General features: G+C 52.1%; 1 long non-coding RNA gene across 3 annotated transcripts in view; it reads right to left on the reverse strand.

The window, feature by feature from the left end:
- Window positions 1–43: 43 nt before the first annotated feature.
- The window catches only part of LOC110595253, a 36,387-nt gene continuing 21,411 nt past the window's right edge, over window positions 44–15,019 (reverse strand). For 2 of the 3 annotated variants that reach the window (XR_002481712.1, XR_002481713.1), the window contains one exon: window positions 44–136. This is a non-coding gene — a long non-coding RNA (uncharacterized LOC110595253). Of the gene's footprint in view, window positions 137–2,692; window positions 2,733–15,019 lie in introns of those variants that run through there. The other variant, XR_002481714.1, reaches the window with a different exon arrangement.

The following is a 15,019-nucleotide window of genomic DNA, read 5'->3' on the forward strand; positions in this document are numbered from 1 at the left end:
AGTCCACGAGCCTGACCCCCGGGTCGGCGAAGTCCGTCGGTCAGAGGGCGGGTCTAGGGGAGGCCCGGGATCCAGAGTCTTGGGGTCCAGCCCGTCCCGTGGGAACATGTGCAGGACGTCCCCGTGGCTGTGGAGGCTGACAGAGACACAGTTGCAGATAAAGGCCACCTGCTCCCGGTCTCACCAGCTGGCAAGAGTTCACATGCAGACAGGCAGACCCGGGAGGGGAGGAGAGTGCGCCACGCCCTCCTGGCCTGGGAGCCCCGGGCCAGGTGGGAAGAAGGACCTGGCTGCTGAGCTGCTGGGGGGCCCCATCAGCCCTGTGCCTCCCAACCTTCGGTGTCTTGTGACCTCCCCCGGACTCTCCCCATCTTCGGAGACTTCTGAAAGCACGGCGTTAGTCCTGGCACTCTCCTGTAGCCAGTGACCTCCAATTTTTCTCACCTTGCTTACCCAGAATCGAACACCCACCCAGCTCACCTGCCCCAGCCATTTCCTGCCAAACTTGGGGGTTTTGCTTAAAAATCAGTCTCATCCTCTTCTAGGGGGTTCTAAGCAACCTCCCTGATCCCCCTATTTCTGCAGCTGTCAATGACCCTCCCCTAGAGCCCGCTGAATCTTCGGATTTCAAAGCAAACCCTTCCGCCGGGCACTGTCTCCCCAGAGCAGGTCAGGTGGCTCCGGGGAGCACAGGACCTTCGCAGGTGGCACCCATGGGCAGCAGGCACATGTCTGGGCCTCCAGCTGGCCCACCAGAAGGGCTGGGCTGAGGACATCTATGTGCCAGGTCACAGAGCATTTATTTTCATGTGAACAATTGTACTGGATGCCACAATAACCCAACAACTGAGCCAGGCAGGTGTGACTCTGCCTGTGTGATGGGGGCAAATATGCCCAGGCCATACCATCAGAAGGGGATGGGCCTTGAACTCAGACCTTGTTTTCTCAGGAACCAAACTGTGGCAAGCAGAAAGTCACCCTCAGGGCACACAGCTGTCCCCTGGAAGACGCTGGAATTGAGGACACCTATTTCTACAGGTGGGTACCCCAGACTCAGCATAGTACCAGTCGCTTGTCCAAGGCCACAAGCCTGGAAATGGGAACATGAGGACGCAATGGACAAGAGTCCCACCCCTGGACATGTGTCCACGTGCCCTTCTTTGGAGGGTGAGAGATGAGAGGAATTGAGGTCTGGGGTCTGATACCCCCTCACCCTCAGCTGCTTGTGAGATTCATGCTGAATGTCAAGGGCTGTACCCCCAAACTGGCATGAACCTCACAAGCCAATGCTGATTGTCACCAATGGCAGGGACAGAGACCTCTCAAGGGGAACAGCCTCCCTTTCTCCAGGACAAAGGCTTCTGGGGTCTCCAGTAGCCTCAGGGAGGTATGGATGGGGCCAGGACCCCCTGCACCTGGAAACTGCCAAAGACAACATTCTCAAGATCACCTGGACCGCAAGATCAAAGAGGACATTTTAGCCCAGGTGAAGATTCATTCTAGATATAAATATTTCAAAATTGTGTTTCTGCTAGTAGGGGGTTGGGACCCCTGCCTGTTTCCCAGCGGGTGGGGGGATAAGGGACTGAGTTGCCCCTGAAGAGTCTTTGCTAGCCGGGCTTGGTGGCTCAGCCTGTAATTCCGCACTTTGGGAGGCTGAGGTGAGTGGATTGCCTGAGCCCGTGGGTTCGAGACCCACCTGGACAACTTGGCGAGATCTCATCTCTACGATAAATAAAAAAAAAAATTAGCCAGGTGTGGTAGCGTGCGCCTGTAGTTCTAGCTACTTGGAAGGCTGAGGCGGAAGGATCGCCGGAGCCCAGCAGGTCAAGGCTGCGGTGGCCGGCAGCAGCCACTGCACTCCAGTCTGGGTGACAGAGTGAGACTCCAACTCAAAAAAAAAAATAGTCTTTGCTAAGAAAACACACTATTTTCTCTGAAAGAAACATGGCATCAGCCAAAAAGTCCATCCAGCTCTTCACATCCATTTAAATCTGCCCTCCTCAGTTAGCAAGCATCTATTAGGTACCTATGAGTGGGGGGTCAAGTACAGCTTAGCCCCCTGAGCTCACGGAGCCTGTTTCCCATCTGACCTCAGGAGGTAGGGACCCAGCCCTGGCCACTCCAAGGGGATACGAGGCACTGGGAGTCCCCCATCAGAGTCACACACAGACCCCAAACCCCCTGGGAGGAGGTCCCTACAGCAGAGCCCCTTGGGAGCACTGAGGTAGAGCCCCCTCTGCTTCCTACAAGTCCTCAAGGACAGGGTGGGTGTGGCGTAGACACCACCGGCCATGCAGCCAACTCTCCCCCGGCCAAGCCCAGGGAAGTGGAGACTTGAGGGGTCCGTGCTGGTGCTCTTCGTGGCAGGCAGGGCAACGGCAAAGGTGTGGCTGCTAGATATCAGCATAAAAGCTCAGGCACTGTCACAGGAAGCCAGGTCGGCATGACCAAGGACCAGAAGAGGAGCAGTGGCTGGCCGCCCATGGTGGCACACACCTGTAACCCCCGCACTTTGGAGGCTGAGACGGGAGGATCGCTTGAGCCTGGGACTTTCCAGTCAGCCTAAGCATCCTAGAGAGACCTCATCTCTACAGAAAATGTAAAACATTACCTGGGCGTGGTGCTGCTTGCCTGTAGCCACAGCTACTTGGGAGGCTGAGGCGGACGGCTCGCCTGAGCCCAGGAGGTCAAGGCTGCAGTGAACTGTGATCATGCCACTGCACTCCAGCCTGGGCAACAGAGTAAGACCCAGCTCAAAAACGAAAACAAAACAAAACAAAACAAAAACAAGCACTGCCCACTAGGCTGTGAACGAGGACTCCAGCAGAACTTGGGACTGAGCCGAACACTGTCTCCCACACAAGAGACAGTGGCTGGAGGGGAAGGGGAAGAGGCCTGGCGAAGAGACCCCGGATCTGAAATGGCCCTGTCCAGATGTCCCCAGGCACCAGCCAGGCCCCACCTCTAACTAAGAGCCCTGGAAGGGCACAGCTTCCTTTCTCACCCCTGCAGCCGTCCCTGTTAGGACTCTCCTCGATGCTTGGTGGGGACAGGGACGCTGTGGGTGCGTTTGTGGGAGAGGGAAGCAGGGGCTGGCTGGAGTGACTGGGAAGCCCCATGGAGTGGAAGTCAGAAGGTCAACACAGGTTGTTCACGCAAGACCGGCAAGTCTTGGTTCTGACATCAGCACTCCCTGATGCTCAACGTGCTTGTCTCGGAAGCAGGCCCACACCCCAGTTAGAGAAACGCGGACAAGAGCCCCAAGCTTGATGCCAGGCCCAGGGAGGGGGTTCAAGACTAACGTCTTCATCTTCCAGCCAGGGAAGGGGAGACAAGAGGGGTGTGGGAACGAGGGACACGGGCCTCTCCACAAAAGGGTGGGAGGAGGCTCGCACCCCAAAGACGCTACCCAGAAGCCCCCCTCATGCCCTCTCTAGGTCCCCTCCCAGCTGAGGGACTCCCTCCCCTGCCTCCAGCCGTGGCCGGGACAGGCACAGCAAACCCCCAAAGCAGCCCGTGGGGGAGCAGCAGCCCCAACAATGAACAGGGCAGGGGAGAGAAACAAAGGCCATCACGCATCCAGCAAATGTTTATCCCAGGCCCACTCACTGGACACTTGCCAGCTGCTCTGCCTGTGTCTAGCACTGGCCGCTGACTGCTGGAAACATGATCTGAGCAAGTCGACTCTGAATTCACTAGCCAAGGCGTCACTGGCGCTCACAAGACAACCCTGGGAGCCGGGCTCGGTGGCTCAGCCTGTAATCCCGAGCCTTTGGGAGGCTGAGGTGAGTGGATAGCCTGAGCCCGCGGGTTCGAGACCCGCCTGGGCAACTTGGCAAGACCTCATCTCTACAATAAATCAAAAAATCAGCCGGGCGTGGTAGCGCATGCCTGTAATTCCGGCTACTCGGAAGGCTGAGGCGGAAGGATCGCCAGAGCCCAGCAGGTCGAGGCTGCGGTGGCCGGGAGCGGCCACTGCACTCCGGTCTGGGCGACAGAGTGAGACTCCAATTCAAAAAAAAAAAAAAAAGACAACCCTGGTATATGCTCCTTCCCAGAGAAAGCTAGGATTTGTGCAACACTGTTACAGTGTACCCAGCCCTCACAACAACCCTGTGAGGTAGGTGTCCTGGTGACCCACCACTTATAGACAAAAGGAGACCGAAGGTCAGAGAGGCACAGTTAGTTAAGTGGCCCCCAGGTCTGCCAAATTCCAAAGCCTGGGCTCCTTCTAACACAGAGCTCGGACTCACTGGACAGTGACAGTTCCATCACATGACACTCCAGACAAGAATCCTGGTTTTCAAACACAAGGCATTCAGAAGTCAATAAGATACAGTGTAACAATTGTGAACAGGTTCATCAAAAGCAAAATACAGTCTCTTAGTAAAGGTGACAAACATCGCCTTGCAACTGGTTACAATTTTGTTAGCTATTCATCCATTCAACAAAACAATGGAAAGGCACTGTGTTAGACACCCAGACCACTGGCCTCGAAGCCAAATTCGAAGCCAAATGTTGTTAGTAAGGGATGGCGGGGAAACACGGCAAGGGAACAATGCAGTGTCTTTGATGGCTGGTGCGTAACATTTTGGGCAGGACACCAGCGGAGGCGCCTTTAGAAAGCGGCATAAGCAGGTGCTGCTCACAGGCCAGGCACAGAGTGGGCATGTCACACAGCAGCAGTCAGGATGCATGGCCCAGCCTCTGCAGCCTCTCAGAAGTGGGCGAACGCATACCCTGGCAGGGAGGGGGTGGGGCGGCCAGTGTCATCACCCAAAGAGTCCCCCAGCCCCATGCATGAACGTTCATTCCAAAATTACTCCTGTTTCAACTTCAGCTGTCAAACAAATTTACCATTCGTCTCACCCTATGCCCTCCAAGTTCAGAAATACGCAATACCACCAAATGCAGTGGCTCATGCCTATAATCCCAGCATCTTAGAAGACGAGGCAAGAGGATTGCCTGAGTCCAGGGGTTCGAGACCAGCCTGGACAACTTGGCAAGACCTCGTTTCCACGATAAATCAAAAAATTAGCCGGGTGTGGTGGCACATACCTATGGTTCCATCTACTTGGAAGGCTGAGGGGGAAGGATCACCTGAGCCGAGCAGGTGGAGGCTGCGGTGGCCGGAAGCGTGCCACTGCCCTCCAGGCTGGGCAACAGAGTGAGACTCTGACTCACAGAAAAAGAAAAGAAATAAACAATGTCCACTCAGTGGTCTGTATGAGACTGTCCACCCCACCACTTGTCCCCTGGCAAGCCCCCAGGGGACAGGCACACCACCCTTTCAGAATCACAGTTCAGAATCATGGGTACATTTATCCTCACAACAGCCCTGCAAGGTGAGTCACCCCCTTCCCTCCCCAGGAGGCAGATCCAAGCTCTCACAGTGAGTTTAAACCACACACATCTGTCCAGCTCCAGGGTCCTGGCTTTGTCCACCACACTTCCTCTCCAAAGCAATGGGTAAAACTCAGAATTCTAGGCCAAGCCCCTTAAGACCTATGCCCCGATCCCCCCCGGTAGCAGGGTGCTCACAAGACCAGTTCTCACGAGCCTGGGACCCTCAGAGCAGCTCAGGACTGCTCTGGGGACTGCACGGTGCCACGGGCCTTGGGAGTCTAGGTCTGCCAGCAGACCGTTCTGTGTGGACCCCGCCACAGGAGGGGATACTTATCACCCACGGGAGCAATCAATCACCTCCCCCATTTTATCTAAATAGAGCAGAGCATTAACTAATCTTGAAAGGCACAGCAATGGCCTCCGGGAAAGGTCACAGTGTTCTAATGACTTAAAAGCCTGTCACGGCCGGAATCCGGCACTCAGCCCAGACCTTGCAGCTCCCACTCCAGCCTCTGGAGGGGATGGCCTGTGACTTCTGAGCACCCAGGGAGCACTGCTGGCTGGTCACTAATCAACCTCATTTTCTTTCTTTCTTTTTCTTTTTCTTTTTTTTTTGAGTTGGAGTCTCACTCTGTCGCCCAGACTGGAGTGCAGTGGCACGCTCCCGGCCACCGCAGCCTCAACCTGCTGGGCTAGCGCGATCCTTCCACCTCAGCCTTCCGAGTAGCCAGAACTACAGGCACGCAATACCACCCCGGCTAGTTTTTGATTTATTGTAGAGACGAGGTCTCGCCAAGTTGCCCGGGCGGGTCTCGAACCCATGGGCTCAGGCAATCCTCTCGCCTCAACCTCCCAAAGCGCTGGGATTACAGGTTGAGCCACCGAGCCCGGCGCAACCTCATTTTCTAAGCAACAGAGTTAGAGGGCCAATCAACTTGCAACAGGACTCGGATCTACAAGTTTGAGCTGATTTGAGGGTCTTGCCTTGTCACCGACACACAAACATGGCCGTCACCAGCGTGCTCAACTTTTCTTTCACAAGGCAGTGTTGGGTCAGGTGCAGTGGCTCATTCCTGTAATCTCAGCACTTTGGGATGCCAAGACAAGTGGATTGCCTGAGCCCCACTGGGCAACTTAGTGAGACCTCATCTCTACAATAAATCAAAAATTAGCTGGGCATGGTAGCGTGCGCCTGTAGTTCCGGCTACTTGGAAGGCTGAGGCAGAAGGATCACCAGAGCCCAGCAGGTTGAGACTGCAGTGGCTGGGAGCATGCCACTGCCCTCCAGTCTGGGTGACAGAGTGAGACTCCAACTCAAAAAATAAAAAGAAAGAAAGAAAAGTGTTGAGTCAGGTGCAGTGGCTCATTCCTGTAATCTCAGCACTTTGGGAGGCCAAACTGGGAAGATTGCTTAAGGACAGGAGTTCAAGACCAGCCTAGGTAACATAGCAAGACCTCATCTCTACAAAAATCAAAAAATTAGCTGGGCATGGTGGTACACACCTGTAGTCTCAGCCACTCGGGAGGCTGAGGGAGATCACCTGAGTCTAGGAGACTGAGGTTGCAGTGAGCTGTGATCATGACACTGCACTCCAGCCTGGACAACAGAGTGAGACACTGACACAAAATAAAATAAAATAAAATAAAAAGTGGTGTTGGGATGAGCCCTTGGGAGCCATCTCTAGTATAGAGCATTGGCTAATTTTTTCAAAGCTTTGCTGACTGCAAGTGAATGAATGAAGGAATGGATGAATGGGTGACAACCACAGCCATCTGGAGAGGAAGCTGCAAGGCTGAAAGCAAAGCTGATGGCCGGGACCATGCGCCTGGCAGGGTATAGCCTGGGGGGCACGTCTCCACTCCTGGTGGGGGGATCAGCCCTGGGCATACTCGGGAGGTGCCACCTTAAATGTCCCCGACCTGACAAAGGGAAGGCCATCTCCAGTGTCTGTTTCCCAGGAATAAACAAATCCTAAAGTCAAAAAGACCTGAGTGGTCCTCTATGTGAACCTCCTTAAAACTGCCCTCCCCCAGAGGTGTGTGGCTGGCTCCCTGATGCAGGGATACCTTGACCCGTCTCTTCAGAAAACCATGACCCGAGGGACTTGGACAAACAGTTCACAAAAGGTAAAGTACAATTTGTTAACAAACATGGGTCAAAACGCTTAACCGTCATTAGTCACCAAAGCAATGCAAGTTAAACGAGGCAAAGCACTCACAACAGAGATACACCGATACCTTCGTTAGACACTCAGACATGGCTGAACATTATTAAATGCTGTAAGCCTTCCCAAATAAATCAATGTTCACTCAAAAATCCTAGACCTTCATTCAAGAGGCTCAACCACAGAAAATTCATTCATTCATTCACCAATCCGTTCATTTATCCATCCTTTCATCCTCTTGTCTGTCCACCACCCACCTACTCACTCACTTTCTGCACCCCTCACCCAACAAGCATTGACTTAGAGCCTACAACGCATGGGGCATCAAAGATACAAAGAACAATCTAACAAGCTCCTTGCCCTCAGGGGGCTCACAGTCTAGCAGGGGAAACTGACAGGTAATGAGGGAATGGCAATTTCTGGGTATAAGAAAGGAATTTATAAGAATGAAAAACAAAAATGAGTATGCTCAGCAGTTAATGGTGACTTAATTTACCATGTTTTAAAAAGATGATTCAAGCCAGGTACAGTGGCTCACGTCTGTCATCCCATCACTTTGGGAGACAGAGGCAAGAGGATTGCCTGAGCCCCGGGTTCGAGACCAGCCTGAGCAACATGGCAAAACCTCGTCTCTACGATAAATCAGAAAATTAGCTGGGCATGGTGACACACGCCTGTAGTTCCAGTTTCTTGGAAGGCTGAGGCAGAAGAATCACCTGAGCCCAGCAGGTAGAGACTGTGGTGGCTGTGAGTGTGTCACCACACTCTAGCCAGGGTGATAGAGTGAAACTCTGACTCAAAAAAAAAAAAAGAAAAGATGATTCAGGCATAATAGGAGCAAAGTGGGTTTGCAAATGGCGCCATGGACACTTCATGGGACACCATGAGGTTGTAAAGACGATGGAACAAAGAAAAATGTTGATGACAGAATATTCAGTGGAAAAGGCAGAATGTAAAAAAAAGGTGCATGTGGAGAATAATGTCATTTGGGGTTTAAAAAAAAAAAAAAAGACGCTGGGCTTGGTGGCTCAGCCTGTAATCCTGCGCTTTGGGAGGACGGGGTGAGTGAATTGCCTGAGCCCGCGGGTTCGAGACCTGCCTGGGCAACTTGGCGAGACCTCATCTCTACAATAAATCAAAAATTAGCCAGGCGTGGTAGCGCGCGCCTGTAGTTCCAGCTACTTGGAAGGCTGAGGGCGGAAGGATCGCCAGAGCCCAGCAGGTTGAGGCTGCGGTGGCCGGGAGCGGCCACTGCACTCCAGTCTGGGCGACACAGTAAGACTCCAACTCAAAAAAAAAAAAAAAAAAAAAGACAAGCATTGAAAAGGAGAAAAAAAGATGGGTAATGTGAGGGTGTTGAGATGTGGATACAGTTCCTCCTGCTCTAAGTCACCCACCCATGTCACTTACATTAGGATCACAGGGGGGACACGGGGACCCATCTGTCCCAGAAACTCATCCTCCATCCTCCGTCCAGGAAGGCCAGCCCTGAGGCCAAGCTTCCAAGGAAGGAGATGGGAGTCACAAGGGGAGACCGAGGAGAGTAACAGCCCCCGGTGTCACCAGGAAAAGTGTTGTGTGAGGCGTGCTGCAGAGTCAGCAGACAGGGACAAAGTTTGTGTTTTGAAAAGTTGAAAGAGAGAAAGACACACATGTGTAGAGATAAGCCCTGATCAGACAGGAGCACCGGGATCCCGACTTGGACCCTGTGGGTCGGGTACAGAAAGAGCCAGGTGGGGAGCACGTGTAGGACAGTCCACGCTACCAGGAACCCTATCCCGAATCCCAGAATCTCAGAGCTACAGAGCCTTAGAATTCCAGGGGCAAACTCTCCAGTGTCGAAGACCCTGAGAGGCCTGGTCTGTCCTTCATGGCCTCCACACTTCCAGGGAGATACAGGATTTATGCAATCCAAGCCTTCCAGGATGTCTACAGGTCTCCCTGGAGCTTTCCTCATTGGCTCAATTCAACCCATTGGGACCCTTCAGGAGCCCCAGTGTTGGGATGTGGCACCCTCCCTGCTTCTACATCCACGTGAACTCTTCCTGAGCTCAGCTGACCTATTTTTTTTTTTTTTAAGTCAGAGTCACTCTATATCTCCCGGCCACTGCAGCCTCGACCTGCTGGGCTCAGGCAATCCTTCTGCCTCAGCCTTCCAAGTAGCTGGAACTACAGCCGCCACCACGCCTGGCTCAGCTGCCCTTTTAAACAACCACACCCGGGTCTTCCAAAAGACCTTCCTGGTCTCATTCTTCTCTGAGTCCCTCTCATGTCACTCTCAGTGACACACTTGGGCTGTCAGGGAGAAGCTTCAAGGCCCTCGTGTTAGCAGGCATGCCCAGGGATAACAAGTGCATCTCTACCCAGACCTCGGGCCAGCCGAGACACAGCTTGGAGTCCCCAGATTCTGGAAGCGGAGGAGCGCAGACCCTTGTGACCCTAGCACCACTCCAGGCCTACGTGGCCCTGGTCATGTGGCCCAGACACTTGGCGCTGGAGGCCTAGAAGGTAGCTTTGACATACAAACTCCGTGTCCCCCACCTGCTAAATGCTGTGGCCACCCACGCAGGTCCCACACTGGGGGCATGGGACTCACCCCCGTCTTCCTGCTTCCCTGGCATCCTGTCTACAAACCCTACAGCTTTGGTCTCCGTGGTCCCACCCCCTGACACACCCAGCTGCCCTCAGCTCAGACCCTCGGCATCTGGACTGAAGCCAACAGGCCCCGCACCTGTGCCTGCACTGCCCACTCCCACCCAGTGTCTACAGAGTCGCTCTGAGCATAATCCCTGCCCGGCCCCAAATCGCCTGGCCCTATCGACTCCCCGGCCTCCATGTGCTTCCCACCACAAGTCCTGGGGCCAGCCAAGCTGTGCTCCTCCCTCTCCTTGTTAAGAATCTGATTTGTGGCTGGGTTCGGTGGCTCAGTCTGTCATCCCAGCACTTTGGGAGGCCGAGGCAAGTGGACTGCCTGAGGCCGCGGGTTCGAGACCCACCCGGGCAACCTGGAGAGACCTCATCTCTACAATAAACCAAAAATCAACCGGGCGGGGTAGCGCGCACCTGTAGTTCCAGCTACTCGGAACCTGAGGCGGAAGAATCGCCGGAGCCCAGCAGGTCGAGGCTGCGATGGCCGGGAGCGGCCAGTGCACTCTAGTCTGGGCGACAGAGTAAGACTCCAACTCAAAAAAAAAAAAAAAAAAAGGATCTGATTTGTTTAAATGGAATTGAGAAGTCAAGGGAGACTTCGGTCCTTGTTTTTACAGACAAACACAGGCACGCAACACACAACTGCACACATTTTGTCCACCACAGAGAAAGGGAATGCAACAGAACCAGGGGCTACCCGGGGGAGGACTGGCAGCACGGGCAACTCTCCAGGCCTGCCCACGCAGCACCCAGAGGGCAGGCCGGAGAAGACAAGGTCAACACACAGTACGCACGCGGTGCCGCCAAAGTACAGAATACATCAGCAAGCAGTCAAGAAGACAGAGAGGCCTTGAACCGGGCTCTGGGGATGGCACGTCAAGCAACCCCAGGACCATTTCTGCAACCCCAGGGCTGGGGTCACCTGCCCTGGGATCCCCGAGTCGAGCAGAAGGCCAGGCTGGAGGACAACCTGGGTGCCAATGAGAGTTGCAGAAGCAGGCTTTCAGGTGGTCTGAAAGTCTGGGTCCCTGGGCTCCTGGGTCCCTGGGCTCCTGGTCACCCTTCTCACGTGCCCCTGGTCACCTTCTCTGACTTTCTCCTGCACTAGCTCCCGGATGTGACCAGGTGCCACATCCAAGATGGCAGGCAATGGGTGGGGTCCAGGCTCCACCCAGAGCCCACTGCCTCTTGACCCTCTGCTGTCCCCTGGCAGGAAACCACCCCCCCACAGGGTGCTCGCAGGTGACCCACACCCAAGAAGGGGCCAAGTCCTGCACCGCGCTTAGCTCCACCTGTTTGTGCAACCTTCTGCAGGGCCCAAGACCAGAACCTTTATCCCCTACAGATAGGGGCTCTAGAGAGGGTACTGCCTACGGGGGTGAGCATTGGCCCCCAAGACCCACCCAAGGAGGGAGCAGAGGCCATGCCCAGTTTACAGATGGGGAAACTGAGGGTGAGCGAGAGGAAGTGAAACAGCCCGCATGGCCAAGATAGGGCAAAGACCCAAGGCTAGGGTCTTCCTGAGCTAGCACCTCCCTTCTAGGAAAAGAGCACCTAACAACACATAACATGCCAGCAGCCCTCTCCCTGGGGACCATGCCATTCCGCTGCCTGGAACACAAAACCGGCAGGGGACAGAAAACAGGTCCCTTCCTTCTGTCCTTTTTCCTTCCTTCTTTTCTACCCTCCTTTCTTCCAGGCATTCCTCCATTCATTCATTCCGACTTGGCTCCTGTACGGACGTCGCCAGCAAAGCTTTAAATCCACCCTAACCCCGGCTTCACAAAGACCCCCACTCACAAGTCCTGTGCGTCCACCACATGTGTCTTTCAGTCCCTGTCCCTTTCTTTTCTATTTCTTCCCACGTTTCCTCTTTCTTGCTTTCTCCACCCTTTCTTGCTTCTCGCATTCTTACGAACTCTGGTGCACAGAATCGGGCGAGTCAGAACCCACATGCTACGTGTGCCTCCCAGGTCCAGGAAGCACTAATTCTCATTTGTCATTCATTCATTCACTCATGCTCTCACTCACTCATTTCTTTGTCCTTCCTTTCTTTCCTATTTTGGGTTTTTTGTTTTTTTTTTTCATTAGCCTCCCATGGACATCATTGTATCTGTTGAAATCCCACCCGCAAAACAAGCATCACTGGCCCATGGATTTATTCGCCTCTGCAATCTTTCTTCCCCACACTGAGTCGCCTTTTACATTCGAGTATTTATTCTTTTCTTAATGCACCTCCGAGGCACACGCGTGATGGCAGTGGTACAGGATGTAGCCTTGCTCGGGGGCCAGGTATGTTTCTCTATTTTTCATTTCCTCTTTGAAAGGTGTAACATATTTATCTATTTAAGGAGTATGTATGTAAACTAATTATAACCCCTGTTCAGACAACCTCTCCTAACGCTCCATCTATCACCTGGGTTGTTTGTTTATTACTTTTCGCGTTCCCTTTCCCATGTCTTTTTTTATTTCCCCATCCTCCCTCCCTCTAGGACCCTGGGTAGGGTTTAGCCCATCTATCTTCAGAATTAATGATAACCTTGGTTCTAATCCTCAAAGACCCTAGGCTTACAGATATACCAAGGGGCTCTCTTTTGTATTGTTCTTTCATTTTTCTCCTCTTCCACTTAGTTTCATTTTCCCTCTCCTTATCTCTCTCTCTGACTCTCCGACACTTCCTTCTAGCTTCGCCTCGCGCTTCTGGACCTCAGGTGCCCAGAGTCAAAACAGGAAAAATTCCATGGGTCCCTCCTTCCTGGCTGTCCCAACCATTTCCATCTCTAATTCAGTCATTTGTATGCCCATTCATTCTTTCTGTCACTCCTTTATTTCAGCATTTATTCCTTTATTTCTGGACCTCAGGTGCACAAAATTGGATTAACCATCATCTGTGGTTCCCAAAGCCTTCATGACATGGGTTCTCATGGGGCCCTCTTTTGTTCCTTAATTCTTCCTCCTGGATATTTGGTTCCGGATTATTTAACTATCTCTGCCTACTCTCCTTTTTTTTTTTTTTTTTTTTGTCCTCAAATAGCTTTTGTGCTCGCTTATTTACATATTTATTTATTCGCTCAATGTTTGCATTGCTTATATACAGCCTGTCACAATTTTCTATATTCTCTCCTTTGTTACTTTCTCTTTTTTTTCTTTTATTCTTATAAGCCTTGAGTGCCAGAGTGAATTATCAAAATCATCACTTCTCATTCATTCATTCAGTCACTCCTCTATGCTTTCTTTCTCTTAGGTATTGGTACTTTTATGGATGAACCTCGATGTTTGCCATTTACGAGATTTAATGAATAATATTTATTCATTCTGTTTCGCTGCTTATCGAGGAAGTGCTTTTCCCTCCATATGTCTGTTTTAATTTATTTCCCTACACCTTTTTTCTCTCATTCTTTCCATTTTGCAACTCCTTGCAGCCTTATGCATCATTTATTTTTTTCATCCAGTCTTTTACTGGGGATATTTTTAAATTATCAATATTTATACACATCAAGGGCCAGGCTCCATGGCTCATGCCTGTAATCCCAACACTTTGGGAGGCCAAGGCGGATCACTTGAGCCCAAGAATTTGAGACCAGTCTATGCAACACAGCAAGACCTTGCCTCTACAAAAAAATCAGGAAAATAAGTCTGGCGTGGAGTCCCAGCTACTTGGGAGGTTGAGGCAGAAGGATCACCTGAACCCAGGAGTTCAAAGCTGCAGTGAGCCATGATCATGCCACTGGGCTCCAGCCTGGGAGACAGAATGAGACCCTGACTCAAAAAAAAAAAAAAAAAAGAAAAAACAAGGCCACAGATGTGAACCAATGTGGGTGACTTATGCTAAGCCAATCCCTCTGAGTAGACTTCAATGCTAGCACTGATTACTTATCACCTCTCGCACTTCATTTTTTTCCATTCTCATTTTTCCCCCGTCTTATTGCTTCTTTCTCTCACTCACTCTTTCTTTCTTTGGAGATCATCACGCAGGACCGGAGACCCTAACCTAGATCTCTACAACACCCTCCTCATTGGTCAACGCAAATCTTTCTTCCCATTCCTTCATTCGTGCATCCATTCAGTCTTTCTATTTAAATACTTATTTTTACCTTTGTAGACAGCAGGTGCACCTGACCGGATACATCACAATCTGCCATCCATGAGCCCTGCCCTCCTCGGACCCAAGAAGACCTCCCCGACAGAATGATGCTCTGACTGCTCCCTGGTTGGGTGGGTGGTCACCCATCTCAGAAGCAGGAGGGGAATGGACCAGCATTCTTGGTTCGTGCGTGCTGTCATTCCTCCTAGTATGGCTCTCTCGCATGTCCGTGTTTATCTATTTGTTCGTTAACATACTACATTTCTTCTTTTCTAGCTAGTTTTTTGTTTGTTTGTTTGTTTGTGTCGGAGTCTCACTGTGTCACCCAGGCTGGAGTGCAGTGGGCAAAATTACAGCTCATCACAGTCTCGACCTCCTGAGCTCAGCCTGCTCCACCTCCACCTCAGCCTGCTAAGATGAGGTCGATGTTGACCAGGCTAGTCTCAAACTCCTGGTCTCGAGTGAACCTCCCGCCTCAGCCTCCCCAAATGCTAAGATTACAGGCATGAGCCACCACACCCAGCTTTTTGACATCTCTTTCCACATTTTTATTCTCTATCACTCTCTCTCTTTCTTTCTTGTATCCTTTCCACCTTTAGAGCTCAGTTGCTTTATAAACCGTAAATTCATCTGCCAACACCCAGCCTTGGGCCATGTAGCTCAGTGTCTTCATTCATTAATTCCTTCTTTCATTCACACCATTCACCCTTCCTGCTTGATTTTTTTTTTTTTTTTGAGTTGAAGTCTCACTCTGTCGCCCAGACTGGAGTGC

This window comes from Carlito syrichta, unplaced genomic scaffold, assembly GCF_000164805.1.
Source record: "Carlito syrichta isolate Samal-C Ts95f unplaced genomic scaffold, Tarsius_syrichta-2.0.1 Scaffold288441, whole genome shotgun sequence".
Lineage (NCBI taxonomy): Eukaryota > Metazoa > Chordata > Mammalia > Primates > Tarsiidae > Carlito > Carlito syrichta.